At 46.3% G+C, this 13,782-nt stretch overlaps 1 protein-coding gene across 4 annotated transcripts in view; it reads left to right on the forward strand.

Moving 5' to 3' along the window:
* Positions 1 to 13,782, forward strand: part of LOC144942999 (brother of CDO-like) — a 100,892-nt gene that overhangs the window by 30,089 nt on the left and 57,021 nt on the right. For 2 of the 4 annotated variants that reach the window (XM_078870113.1, XM_078870116.1), the window contains exon 1: positions 1,692 to 1,814. The exons of the other annotated variants lie outside the window; for them this stretch is intronic. The gene's annotated coding sequence lies outside the window, so the exon portion shown is untranslated. Of the gene's footprint in view, positions 1 to 1,691; positions 1,815 to 13,782 lie in introns of those variants that run through there. 4 annotated transcript variants of the gene reach the window in all.

Raw genomic sequence — 13,782 nt, forward strand, 5'->3', positions numbered from 1 at the left:
CGTTATGCCAGGAACAACACAAAAACTCACGGGCCAATCCTCTGAATAAACTGGTCCCCCACCATAGAACTGTGGAATTTCCACCACTCACTCAGGGCCACAGGGTAGATAGACATTGGGGACATATAGACTGTATACAAATTTCCCTGCATGCATACAATACGTGTATGATCTGCAATTAACATGTTTATACATATCCATTGCTTTATACAAACAGTAACGTAAGCGAATGTCCCAGTTCCAACTTGCATATTGTGATTCATTATCTCTGTTGCCTTGGCCAGTGATGGGAGCTACACATTCCTATGACACGGGTTGATCTTTCCATAGGGAAACTATATCACAGCAGTGCATGGGAGTTAACATCGATGTGCCAACAACCACAAGCATAAACCAACTAATGTATTTAACATACGGAATTAGCAATCCGATGGTTAAACCAAGGTGTATCTCCGATCGAATGTGCATTGGGGAAATCCTGAAGTATTGGTTAACATTCCATATTCCTTTGACGGGGCACAGATTATACAAAACACAACGAAGACGAATCTCAGCTATGTAGACCGTCATGTCCGAGTATGCGACGTTGTGTGTACTGTGTAGTGTATCCACCACTGAACACGAAGTGTATATGAGAAGCCATATATCTAAAGGGCTGCATTCATAAAATATTACGAAAAAATGTAAACAGATTAACAAAACACACACGCGTGTGTGGCACTTCACAAAACAATATAGGTTTGAGATCGGTGTGTAGGTAGTATAGACACGTGCATACAACGCCGTATATGCACCCAAGTTGTACGTATTCTTTGGGTCTTTCGGTAAAGTCACGTAGATGGTTCAAAGAAAATAACAAAAAAACTACGAAATTTCGATCTCTTTCCTCCAGACCACGACCGCTTGTGTTGTGATCGAAACATCGTAGTTTTTATTATTATTATTATTTTCTTTGAACCTATTTACGTGACTTTACCGAAAGACCCACAGATTATGAATTCCTGCAGTTACGAAAGCTTTAAGTGAAGATTCAAGTTGTACGTGTTGCGTTATACTGCATGTGGGGTATGGCGCGTACAGCACAGGGAGGAAAGCACACACTCACACACACCCACAACGCACAGGCACCCCTACATTTCGCAGCCGGGCCAATGGCACGATCTCAGGGAAGCCCTCACATGAGTCACATCATTCGCTCACTCGAGCGTGAACAGCTCCGGCTTTTGCCGCTGTTGGTGTCGAGGCCTTAGTGCTGCTGGCTGCTGCAGTGGAGCGATGTAAAAGCGTGGGGGGCTTTGCTGTTGTGACGCTCGCCGGCCGTGTGCTGTAAGAAACGAGAAGAGAGAGAGAGCGAGCGAGGCGCACGGAGGGCAGTCAGGCAGGAAGGGGGGCGGGGGGGAGGAAGGAAGAGGGTTGGAGAACAGAAGGGAGAGGGGAGGGCGAGAGGATAAAGGGGCGGCCGGACTGACTATAGAAAAGAAACAACTGCAGAGCCACGGAGTGGAGCGGGCGCGTTACGTGCGTGAGAGTGTTGTTGTGTGTTTACACGCGACGTCGTCTCGCCGGACTGTTCTAGCCGAGGCGGACGGAGGACACAGGCACAGCTGTCCAAGACGACAGCGAGGGCAAGACGGTTCAGACGAGAGGTGGGAGTGGACGACAGACACAACAGGGAGAGGGAGAGACGGGGAGGGAGGCAGAAGAGAAGGGGAGGGGAGAGGGGAAACGGCTCGGCTCGGCTGTGCCGGGCAAGGAGCGAGAGGAGGAGGAATGGAGTCTCACGCAGACGCACGTGGAGCCTGCTCCTCGCAAAGGTGAATGAGCAACTCTGGAGCGACCACCGTTCGGGTTGCTCGGCAGCATCCCAACTCTCATCGATGGAGGCTCAGCTGCTGCTGCTCGCTTGCTTGCTTGGCTGCCGTGCGGTTCGTGATCATTGTTGTTGCATCGTAGCCGGTCGTGCTGCATTGACGCGTGTGCATGTGTACAATACAGCTTTGTCGGAGGGTTCCTAAACAGTGGTCGTTCTATCGAGAGGACTCGCCTGTTGCCCCGTCCCGCCACCGAAATGTGGAATTTGCACGGCTGGCTCGTTGATGTGTATTCTCTGCATACAATCTGTTGCGTTGTTGGAACGCGAGTTGGGTGCCTTTTGCGTAATTTGGTTTCAAGTCGCGGCACGCACCCCCACCACTCACTCACTCACTCGGGGGCTCGTCTCTTATCTGCGAAAGTTCACGTCGCAACGTTCGTATCGGTGGCATCGCCATCACTACTGACTACCTGCGTTCTTGGTGACTGTTAGTGTGGCTAAATCTTGACTGAAAGCTTTCGTGACCGTAGGAATTCATATCCTTTGGGTTTTTCGGTAAAGTCACGGAGATGGGTTGAAAGCAAATAACTAAAAGGGGTGGTTAACCTCCCTTTTCCTTGTGCTGCGATCGAAACGTCGTAGTTTTTTGTTGTTATTTTGTTATTTTACTTACTTTACTGAAAGACCCAATAATATGTTATTTGGTGTCATACTTGGGGAGTTCTTTGCACACGCGTTGCTTCCCCGTTTCCCTTGCTTTATGCTAATTGTGTTTGGTGTTGATGTTGTTGAGCTTTCATCATCATCCTCATTATTCATTTTTTTGTAAAGTGGACTTGGTTTTTACACTCCACAGTGCAATAGCCTCTGCACACGTAATCAGTGCATGGCTATAAGCACAGTGGTCACTACGAATGAGATTTAAACAGCAGCGCGTTCCTAACTACTGACCAGAGGCATTGCTAAGAAAACAAGAGAGAGCACCTTTAATATACTCTCTGCCGCGTGAATTACGTAAATATGTTTATCTGCTAAACATCGGAACACAGATAAGCTGCGTAAGTATGCGGACTTGGCCGATACTAGTCAAAGCGCGCGTTTGTTTGTTTGTTTCCAAAGCTAACTTTGTATCAAAATAATTTAACTTAACTCCATTAGACGTCCGGTGTTGTTTTTTTGTTGTTGTGTGTGTGTACAAATGTTGTGTGGGGAGCGGTGGCGCAGTGATTAGCGCGGCTTGCGCGACGTACTTGTCCGCCCCTAGTTCCACTCCCGGCCACGGCTCTAGCGCCAGTGGGTGACCGCCTGAATCGGTGCCGGTTTCTGGGTCTCCCCCTAGGTCGACTCAGCCGTAAAACAGTGCCTAGCACAATGTGTAAAAACTCCCTCGCGGGGAAAGACAAACGTGGCCGGCTTTGCGCGCTGGCCACACAAACCCCGCTATTTGGGCCCTTCTCGAGGTGCCTCACTTGACAGCACTTGCCCCCCCAAAAAGTGCGCGCAGGCTACACGGTGGACCTTTGTCTTTTGTGTGCACAATGCCACTTGCACCCCCCCCCCCCATTGTCACGACGTCTGTGCGATGCGCGGCTCTTAAAGGGGCCGCGCGCACTCTGGAGGAGCCGAGTGAGAGTGGAGCGGTGGGGGAGTGTTTATTTACAACGCTCATTTGTGTTTATTTGGACTTTATTTAGTGCCCTGCTCGGCAGGGAACCCAAGGGTGCGTTTCCAGTAGTAGTCCACGGAAGAATATTTACGCGAGCCTAAACACACACACACGCCGCTTGCCCAGACGTGTGCGAGATGATGCTTAAGTCGACGAAACGTTTGCCAGACAGACCCGAATATTCTTACATTGGAACGTGGCAGGAGCAGCAGTGGTTAGCAGTGTACATTCACTAAAGAGGAGGGATGATTCTCCCATGGTTGTTCCACATGGTTAGAACACCGAACTTGCAATCCAGAGGTCGTCAGTTCTGTTCGATTCGATTTCCCGGTGCGGCACTTGTAATGATGGCCACGTTTCTTAGATCATGTGGCCTCTATGCAACTCTGGCATGCGGAATCAATGGATGCAACCACGTTTAGGTTGCGTGTGGTGGGGTAAAGTGTGGGTACTCACAACTCTTCCAAAACGCCTGTGGTGGGTTGCATAAATAGCCTTTAAAGTGATATTTCACATAGTTTCCAATGTCACTTTGAACACTTAAAGAAGGATATGCAACTGGCCACTGTGGCTAGCGCGGAAGAGGAGGTCGGATATCTTCTCAAGTTGGAGACCCCTCTGCAAGCAATGGCGTGAGCAAGCAGTGGCAGGGCTGCACCTTTACGCTGAACTAAAATTTAGAAAAGTGCCCTAAGCCGATGGCTATAATGCAAAGCAACTGTTAGAACACCCGGCGTGTGTTTTTTTGCGAGACTCGTGCATTGCCAGGGCTTGCAGTCTGCCGCAGAGATTACCAGCGCTGGCAATTGCTCGCGATGCAATACGTGTCTGGCAGCATATTCACGTGAATCAAAGGAATGATAATTTAGAGCAGATGAATTAGAGCACACTTTGCAAAGCAGAGCAGGGGGACGAAACATTCAAATGGACATTGCAAAGGCGCGGAAAGAGAACGGTGCTTTGGGTAAGAACTTTAGTCCGATGGTCAAGAGTAATAACGGAGCGTGAAGCCAGGGAATTGGAACGCGTCCGACAGGATGTCCACCGAGGAGATGGAGCGATGGAATCGGCTCCTTGTGCCTAGGCGGATTAATGCATCGCAGGGATAGTGGGAGTTGGCGGTGTTGGCGGCTTTGGGGAGGAATTTGTCCAGCAGTGGATTGACCATGGCTGATGACACGGTCTCCTGCGATAGAGACGTGGGATGCTCTGCATATGCTGTGCAGTTGTTATTGACTACAGTATTTACAAACAAATATATTGCGTATAGCCATAGATAAATAGCATAGTATATGGTAACTAAACTACATAAGTCACTTGATAAACCAACATTTAAAGTAAAGGCATTGTGAGATGTATGAAAAAATCAGACTTCTTTAAAATAATTGAATTCACTTTCCATTGTCAATCCACTGCTGGATGAAGGCCCTCCATATGCTCGTCAATGCGGGGCGGTTGCCGAGAAACTCGCTCACCTCCGACTGGGTTCGCACTTCTCAAGGAGTGTGCTAACCACCGTGCTACCGCTCCACCCGGCAAGGCGTTGATAGCAGAGGAAACGATTTGAACAATACAAATGATAACCCAGCTCAAATGTGCATTTACACAAGTCACTATTTAGTTTGTATATAACACAACCGTATGCCCATGATACTGTGCTGGAGTGTGACATGCGTTTGCCATCGGTGTACAGACTCACCGAATCTGTAATCTTGCTTTTTGTTTTACCTCGCAGTGTCTGGCATTGCTGTCTTCTGTACTTCGTCCCCTTAATGAATGGACAGTTCATTGCTTAAGAAAAACACACACATCACCGTCAATTAATGTATTACACGGCATTACAACAATTTTCACTAGAGCCTGTATCAAGCCGTATACGATACACGCTAAATAAATGTGTCTATATTCATTTAGACTTTTAGTCACCTTAGGTCTTCCCTAAAACGTGAATGAGCATTCACGTTTGCATTGGCAATTGGGCTTCATCTGTGCATAAAGTTGCTGATGAATAAACTGCCGCTAACATAAAACGGGTGACATAATCTGCTGTTTGGCACATTTGCCAATAGGGAATAAAACTGCATTGCTTTTGCACATTTCTTGCAAACGTTTCATCGCTGTACACCCACCACATGTAGTTTCGCGTCACTTAAATCGGCCACAATTTCCACCGTATAGTTCCATGTCACTTAAATAATGCACAATTTTGAACGGGGCATCAAATCCCTGCATTGTGCCCACGCCGTTCTAGACAAATGTTAACGCAAGTTTCTGTAAGTTACGAACCGTCTACAGTGGAGCATCGTGCACATTCGCTCAACGCGTACAAACAATTTTGACGGGTGTTAAAGTTGACGAGCCTTTCTTTCACCTATATGCAGATGAACCCTGTTAAGCTCCCTGCCTCGTGAGACCTGTTCAAAGACGGTTTGCGTCAGGGTTAGCGTAAATTCCGGACGGGTTTGACAGCGGGCATCTTTCAAGGAGCTTTTTCTTCTGTCGATGGCGATTTGATGCACTGTCGTGGACCTACTTTAGACCGCACATAACGGAAGTTTATGCACTATCTTTGTTCTCTTCAAAGGAAGTCCTTGGGGGGGGGGGGGGAAGCGACATCAAAACAATAAGCTTTCTCATTCTCGTTTAGGCGAGCAATGGCACTTTTTGTTTTATATCCCAGAGAAGAGGAAATGCTTCACTCCACCGCGAGTAGAGTCGGAGGAGTGTCCAACGAGCAATGGTGGTGGAATTCGTCTGACATTCGGCGGGGGGCCAATGCGTAAACTCCACGTTCTCATGACGGTGTCAGTCTTTCCTTTTGAACACAGCTATTGCCTCTCCATGAGGAGGCACTCGTTTTATTGGCCCTGAATATGTGATGGGTTGAGTCAAACTCCTGACTGGAACTGAGTTGATAGGCGCTGGCCAAAGTGCCGCCTAGCTGACCGTTTTACTGCAGCTTCTACCTACACATGTATTTTTTGCGTTCAGCAAATGTTTACCATGTTTAGGCATTCTCTCTTGTTTGAGATGTGAGCCTAACATCTGATAAATCATGCAGCCCGTTGCGAGGTCAAGGTTCGTACATTACGTATTAATTATTAATGTGGATTAACTTGTGCATTCTGTTGGGTAATTTATTAAAAGTACAATGCGTAGAGTTAGCCTTTGAAACTGTGATGAATGTGCTTCATTTGGGATACATGTTTTTTCCTCTACCGCATATGCTTTTAATATGCTGCTCATGTGTGTGTGCATATAGTGTGGGGAGTCACTGATGCCATGGCTATTGCAGTGCACTACAATCCTCAGAATCTTGGCCATGCACATCAGCATAAAATGTCACCGGAACCTGGCAAGAGCCTCCCCTAGGTTGACTCATTATTACAGATCTATTCAGTACTTAATTTCAGCTGGAAGAGTCAAGAATATTTTTTTGTGAAATGTGTTGGCATGCCACATCCAAATTTCCTCGCTTTATCCTCTTTGTACCCTGTATTCCTATAAACCTTTACATAGGATTATATAAATATAGGGTACAATAACATAGCACTCATGGATATTAATGTATTTGACTCCCAGCAATAGCGCCTCTAAGCCAGGCTATAAGTGTTCTGGAAAAATAACGAACGAGGAATGAAGCCCTGCTGATGGTAGCTGTGAGCCAGTGGTGGAAATTACATAGTCTCATGGCGGAACCAGTTCGTTTCTCTAGTTAGGAGCACTGTTGACTTCCCATTTGATTCACCCTGGAGCCGATGAGAAGCCGAGCCGAATCCCAAGCGGAGATTTTAACTCCGAACCGTGTGCTTGATGGACGGTCTCCTCGTTAACTGCGGCCATGCAGTAGTGGCTTTCCCCGAACATGTTGCTCGACCACAGTGCGTCACCCTTGCATGATGTATCTCCCAGCCTGCACTCTCCAGACATCGCATGCGGTGGCCAATGATCGTGCGCCGTGATGCCTTTCTGAACTCTAATGGGTGCTGCGATCACTATCGTCAAGACCAGGCTGGGAGGGCGCCCACATTATACTAATGCCTGCAGCCTTCGCTTATACGGAATTTAATGGGCTCCTTTATAGCACATGGTGTTCCAGGCTCTTAATGCTTAGGTCATTGGTGTGCTCATGGTACTGAATGTTATCCATTAGCCTTGAGTTGAATACAGAATCTTTCCTTAATCAGTAATGGGGCCTGCTATTTAAAACGTGGAACTGTTTCTAGGATATATTTGGTCATTGGTTAAATGAGGTAGCTGCGTTTATAATGTCAGCTGCTTGTGAGGGCAGTAAAGCTTTTTTGTTGTTGTGGCGTGTAATAATTAGAATTACTTTATTTTAAGATACTAAGCAATGTTCTTTTTTTGTTACGTGACATTCGTTACTATTATCGGAGCGTTAAGTCACTTTTCTTGGTTTAATGTAGAGTAAAATATGGTCTAATTGATTTTTAGGAATTGTAGACGTGTCTGCAATAGCAGTCCTTGCCAAGCGGTGACAAAATATCCTTCCAGATCGCCTTCAAGTTTCGAGAGGATCACAGCGTATCTGTCAACCGTCCCACAATGACACCACACAACTGTTTGTGGATTTGCTTTAATGGGCGGGCCTGCCTTGCTCAAAAGTAGACGCCGCTCCTGTACACTTTGTAAATAGCGGTTTGTCGCAAGTCACTCATGCAGTATACCTGTGTTTATAAATGTTAGGCCTCGGCGACAGGCTATGCCAAGGCAAGTTAAATTAATGATAAATATGCTGAGGCCTATTTTTAGGCATTGCTAAATAAGGGATAAACATACTGCAGTAGTTAATTTAATGACAAGTAAGCAATGTACTTGAATTTACAATAACTTAACTTTCATGTTACCGCAAGTAATCGTTCATTCACTCTCAGATGAAAGACTGATGCGTCAGTAAATGTCGCATATGAGCACTCGATGTGTGTGAACCACCGACTTCACTTCCCAATCACTTTCCTGCAGCAATGTACCATCATCCTCGCCTTTAGAAACGTAAATAATGTTGACTAACTTGAATCATTCGTGTTCAATTAAATGAATAACCTTGGCAAATATTTAATACTGGCCTTCTTACTTCAAAAAGAAAAAACACGTGTCCTTGTTTTAATAAGCAGTTGTATGGTCACAGGTAAATTGAACGCCATTAGAAACTTGTGTTATACCAATCACAATTGCTAGCCAATCATACAACACGTTTCTAAGGAAGTGTTTTATTTCTCAATTTCAGGAACAGCTTCATCCTCTGTGCAGTTAGAGGTGCCAGAGATTTTAATTCCTCCCAACGGTAACATTTACTCGTGCAATATTTTTCCTCCGCTTAATGTTTTCATCCCTAAGCGTATGCTCTTAGCAATGGTCCGAGATACTTTCTAGGATTGTAGTTTTTACAGCCTATAAAAATTTTGCAGCGGGGAGTCAAAAAAGTGTGGACCGGTGCAAGCAAAAAAAAAATTGGCGGCACAAAAATTAAGCTTGGGGGGGAAGAAAAAAAGCTCTCCGAGGGAGCGTTTTCAACATTTGAACGGTCTCTCGGTCTCCCGTCGACGCTACGTTTCCTGTGGCGGAAAGTAGCTCATGATTACCCCCGTCGAAAACGCGAAGGAATTTATTTTTCGTCGTGAAAAAAGCGCTCGATGTTCAGGCTATGGGCCACTGGCTTGCGACAGCTTTACAGTAGATTCACCTTAGATTGTGACGGGGACTCATAGAAAGACGTTTGTGTGTGCGCGGTAATTTTTTTTTAGTCCTATGGTTACTTTTTTTTAAGTTCAAACAGCCTTGAACAAGTGTTGGACAAACTTTACCGGTTCCAGCTGTGACTCTTGACCTGCGTGGCATTTTTCTCTCCACGCTTGTCCGGCCTCTAATATGCGCTACCTGGGGTGTATGAGGGTTTGTGGGGTAGCATTGGCGGCTTTGTGGGGGTGGGCTAGGAGACTCGCAGGGGGGGTTTCGACTGTGCATGTGAATGTCTGGGCAGCGTGGCTTGACGGGAGTTTGGTTCAGGTTGGTGGTAGCCCACCAAGGCGCTAATATCCTGCAGTTGTACTGGTGAAAAGGGGAGGAAGAAAAAAAAATCACCTTGAATAATTTTTACCCAAGTGGGAGTAGGTTTTGTATTTCTCATTCCATTCATTAAAAAAAACACACGTGTGTGCATCTCTTTGTGTGTTAGGTACTGTACACAGTATATGGGGAGTGAGGGCAAAGAGGTTAGTGCATCGCATTACCACCTAGGTCAGCGGATCCCAGGCTGTGGCATGGAGACCGTGCAGGAAAACATTTTAGCGTGCGTGGGGAACATCAGCGCCACATTGCGGCGTCAAAACACGCGAATACGCAGCGTTGAACGTGAAACAGACTGATACACAACATGAAACCAACGCCTGACTGACACCACGTCGACTCGATGTGATCTCTCCGTTGTTTTTTTGTGGCTCGACGAAGAGGGTGCCCAAGGAGCAGTAGTCTTAATTGGGGGTGGGGGGGGTGGGGAAGGGTGCGCCATAGTAAATGGGTTGAGAAGCACTGCCCTAAGCGTTTGTGGCTATTGGTATCTGCACATGGCCAGCTCCTTCCTGGCACCGCAGGTTGAATCGGTTTAAAAGGAGTCCCACAACTGGTTTTCCGTGGTCAAATAACAGCACCGAGAAAAGAAATGTTGGTCGGGAATAGTACTGGCTACACCGTTCCCTAGTGTGCCATGTTGGCTTTACCAGCTGATAAATCCACGTGTAATTTGCAGTGGCCATGCCTTACTGGTGATTTCACACACCATCCATACGACGCAGGTCGGTTCACATTACAGTACTATAATGTGTAACTTTATAACCAGCGATGATGAGAGATAACTTTCGAACATATTATTAAGTTGCAAATGGTCAAGTTTGTTTATTCTTTGATTCCATTTGCAGTGAACTGAGTTTTTAAAAATATCTAAAGGCAACCCACTGAGAAGCAACTGGACAGATGGCATGAATTTGTTTCAAGAATAATTTATTTACTGAAATGAAGAACAAGTTTCATTGGGCGATTTTGTCAGAATTGAATTGTGCAAATTCCCCAATGAAGCTGATTGTAATCACCAGCAAAACGTTGTACTCAAATTAAAATGTTGTGGGTTTACTCTCCAACGCCAGTGTGCTGAAGTAGTAACTAATTGATACGTTTTGTTTACGCCACAAACCCAAAAAAACACCTTTATTATATATAATATTGGTCGCAAAAGACTACGTGTTAAACTGAAATGTAAAAAAATATGCATTGACATGCGTAGGGTAGTGATATTCTCAGCCAGCCGGTCTGCTGGCACAGACCAATAACATGCGCACACGCGCTACCACACATGCGCCGTGTCCAAGTGACCCACCAACCCCTGTGAGCAGCTAAGGCCTGAGCGCCGTTCCCTGCGGCTCCCTATTCTATTTGGCGGCAAGGTGGCACAGTGGTTAAACTTGCACTTCACAGCGAGAAGAACCTGGGTTCGATTTGCGACTCGGGTGCCTTCCTTGTGTGGAGTTTCTACCTTTTCGCCCTGTCCTGCATGAGTATCTTCCTGGCTTTCCAGTTTCCACCCATAGTTAAAGGCATTACCATGTAATTGGTATTGGCCAAATATCCCAATGCAAGACCCTCCTGAAAAAAGAGTCTTCGAACTCTGCGCGGCTTTGCTGGGTAAATGCAAGCGATTATTATTACTATGCGAGCTGCGGCCAAGATGCGTGCATGTTCACGACCGCGCCTAAGTGTACTTGCACCCGAGCGTTAAGGCGTGCAGGTGCCAGCACCGAGCATGAAACCCTACCCTCGTTTGCGCCGCGCTGGCATGCGAGCATGCGGCGGCCGGAGTAGCGCTGCGACGCGAACCGGCGAGCGACGCACGCTGCGGCCATGTCCGCGTTGAAGAGCGGATGGCTGGCTCTGTTTACAAAGACGTGGAGCTTTTTTGACGGGAAAAAAAAAATTGTACCAAGGACAGCTTCGTGGATTCTGAACCACTTTTAACGGACAAAACCAGTTATAGAATGTTACAGAGGAGAGCGATGGAAGAGGATGGGCCTGTGTTCTCGCTGCCATTATTCGTTTTTTTGGTAAGAGTTTCCCAAACTGCTGCCCTCACAATGCTTCTTCACATTAACAAGTCTTCTGTATTCCAGTATCAAGTAGGTGTTTACACCCCTCGCAGGCCTGATTGTCGCGTGCATGTACGACACCTCAATCTTTATTTTAACCGTCGCTCTCTACGCGAGGCTTGTTGACAATCATTGGGCGAGTGGGGCATGGAATGGCCTGATTTGTATTTGAATATTGAAGCTTGGTGAACGTGAAAAGGTGGAGTGTTGAGAGCCACGAGGACTGGAGTTGAGCAAGATGGTAAGATGTTAACCACCTCGCCTGGTATACAAGAGGCCATGGGTTCGATCCCGACCCTGACAATGCCTGTATATTTGGAGTTTGCATGTTCTCCTTGTGGTCTTGTCGAATTTTCTCCGAGTCCTCCGTTTCTTCCCTCCACATTTAGAAACAGTATTTAGCTGCCGTAATTCTCCACGTGATAAGCAACTTCTTTAAGCTATTATTTGTGGCCAGGTCGCTTCTGAAAGTAGCTATATAGCTCGGTGGGCCTTACTTGGTAACATTAAAAAAATGTTTTAAAGTCAAATAATAGTTTGACTTCAATGCTTGCCACCGAGCTGGGAGAAACTAAAAATACACCGGCCACTGACCCAGAACCATCAGAAAAAGTTATGCGATAAAGCGTTAAAAGCGAAAGTACGTATTTTCGTGTAAAACACCGATGAACATGAGGGAAAATGAAAATAAGGCACAATGGGGAATTTGTGAGCACGCATGTGCAGTGGCAAAGCGTGCCCATACCTGTTGTCACATTTCACTTGGCTCCATCTAGCCCCAGCTAAAACCATAGCCCAAGCCACATGTGGTATCCATAGGGTAGTTCAAACCTCGAGTCCTAGAATAACCCTCAGTTAAACCCTATCCGTAACCTGAGCCATAATCCCAATTTTGTCTTCTGTCTAACTCAAATGCTATTCCTAGCTGTAGCCACAATGCTAAGCCTAACTCGCAGAGTATCACAAAGTTGTGTAAACAATAAATTTCAACTCTATCCAGGGCCGCGGCATAGCAGCCTCGGTGCGGTAAACCATACGCAATCTTAACATGGCCTGTGGAAAGACGGCATGCACCAAGGAGAAAAATGGTCTCTGTCACAATTCCATGGAATTTCATTCCATCTCGTTCAAAAACGTGCCCCCATATTTTCTGTCCTGCAGCGAGCGTGGCGTCGGTGTCTAGTCTGTGGATGGAAGCATTGTTCTCCACCTGCGGCACTGAACCCTGTGGCTCTTAGCATTCTTGGCTTATCTTAGATTAGTAACGAGCTCCTTGTCTGTGTGTCTGTTTATAGATTGCCTGCACATTACACACACGCGCGCATGCATGCATGATAACGTGTTTCTGGTTAGGTCGCGTGAATGTGTCGTACACACCCACCGCCACCCGTCACAGCCAATCAGAAAGGTTTGTTGCGTGAACAGAACGTGCCAATTAGTTGCTACTTCAGCACGCCGGTGTGTTGCAGAGCAAAACCACAACATTTCGAATTGAGCTGCGAGGTTTTGCTGGTGATTTACAACCGGCATCATCAGGCGTGTTTCCAGAAGTACACGTGCACACGTGTGCACATGCATCAGGCCCAAATGCACCTTTTCGAGTTCCAGGCTAACCAGTTTGAGACCCCGGTTCCTGCCCCTTTAATTGTGTGGGCAATATCAAACAAGCGGGCCATCACATCTGCAAACTTTTTGCACTTAAATTAAAGGCAGCTGCACAACTTTGTAAACAAAAATTGAAGCAGAACTTAAATTTGTGTCTCCCCGTATACTACGAATACAAATATAAATTTAAGTCCGTCAGTCTATTGGCTGAATGCATGTACTGTATGTTGAACTTCTTTCGCACCGTACATTGCCAACCGTGCAAATCGGAGGTGCACAAAGCGGCTCGGCTTATAGACAACAACATCTTCCTCGACACAGTGAGATGGCTGATGGAAATAATGGCAAGATATCGTGAATGAAGCCAATTAAGACTGTCACGCAGTAGATTGCATATTATGCTCAAGAAAGCTACCATCTTCGATTATTCCTCCGAATGTGAGTGCCGAAATTGGAAAAGACGTTTTTTTTATTATAATAATATACTAATATAACAAACACCCCCTCGGACATAGGCCCTAATCACATGTCGTGTTGTGTTACGG

This window comes from Lampetra fluviatilis, chromosome 29, assembly GCF_964198595.1.
Source record: "Lampetra fluviatilis chromosome 29, kcLamFluv1.1, whole genome shotgun sequence".
NCBI lineage: Eukaryota > Metazoa > Chordata > Hyperoartia > Petromyzontiformes > Petromyzontidae > Lampetra > Lampetra fluviatilis.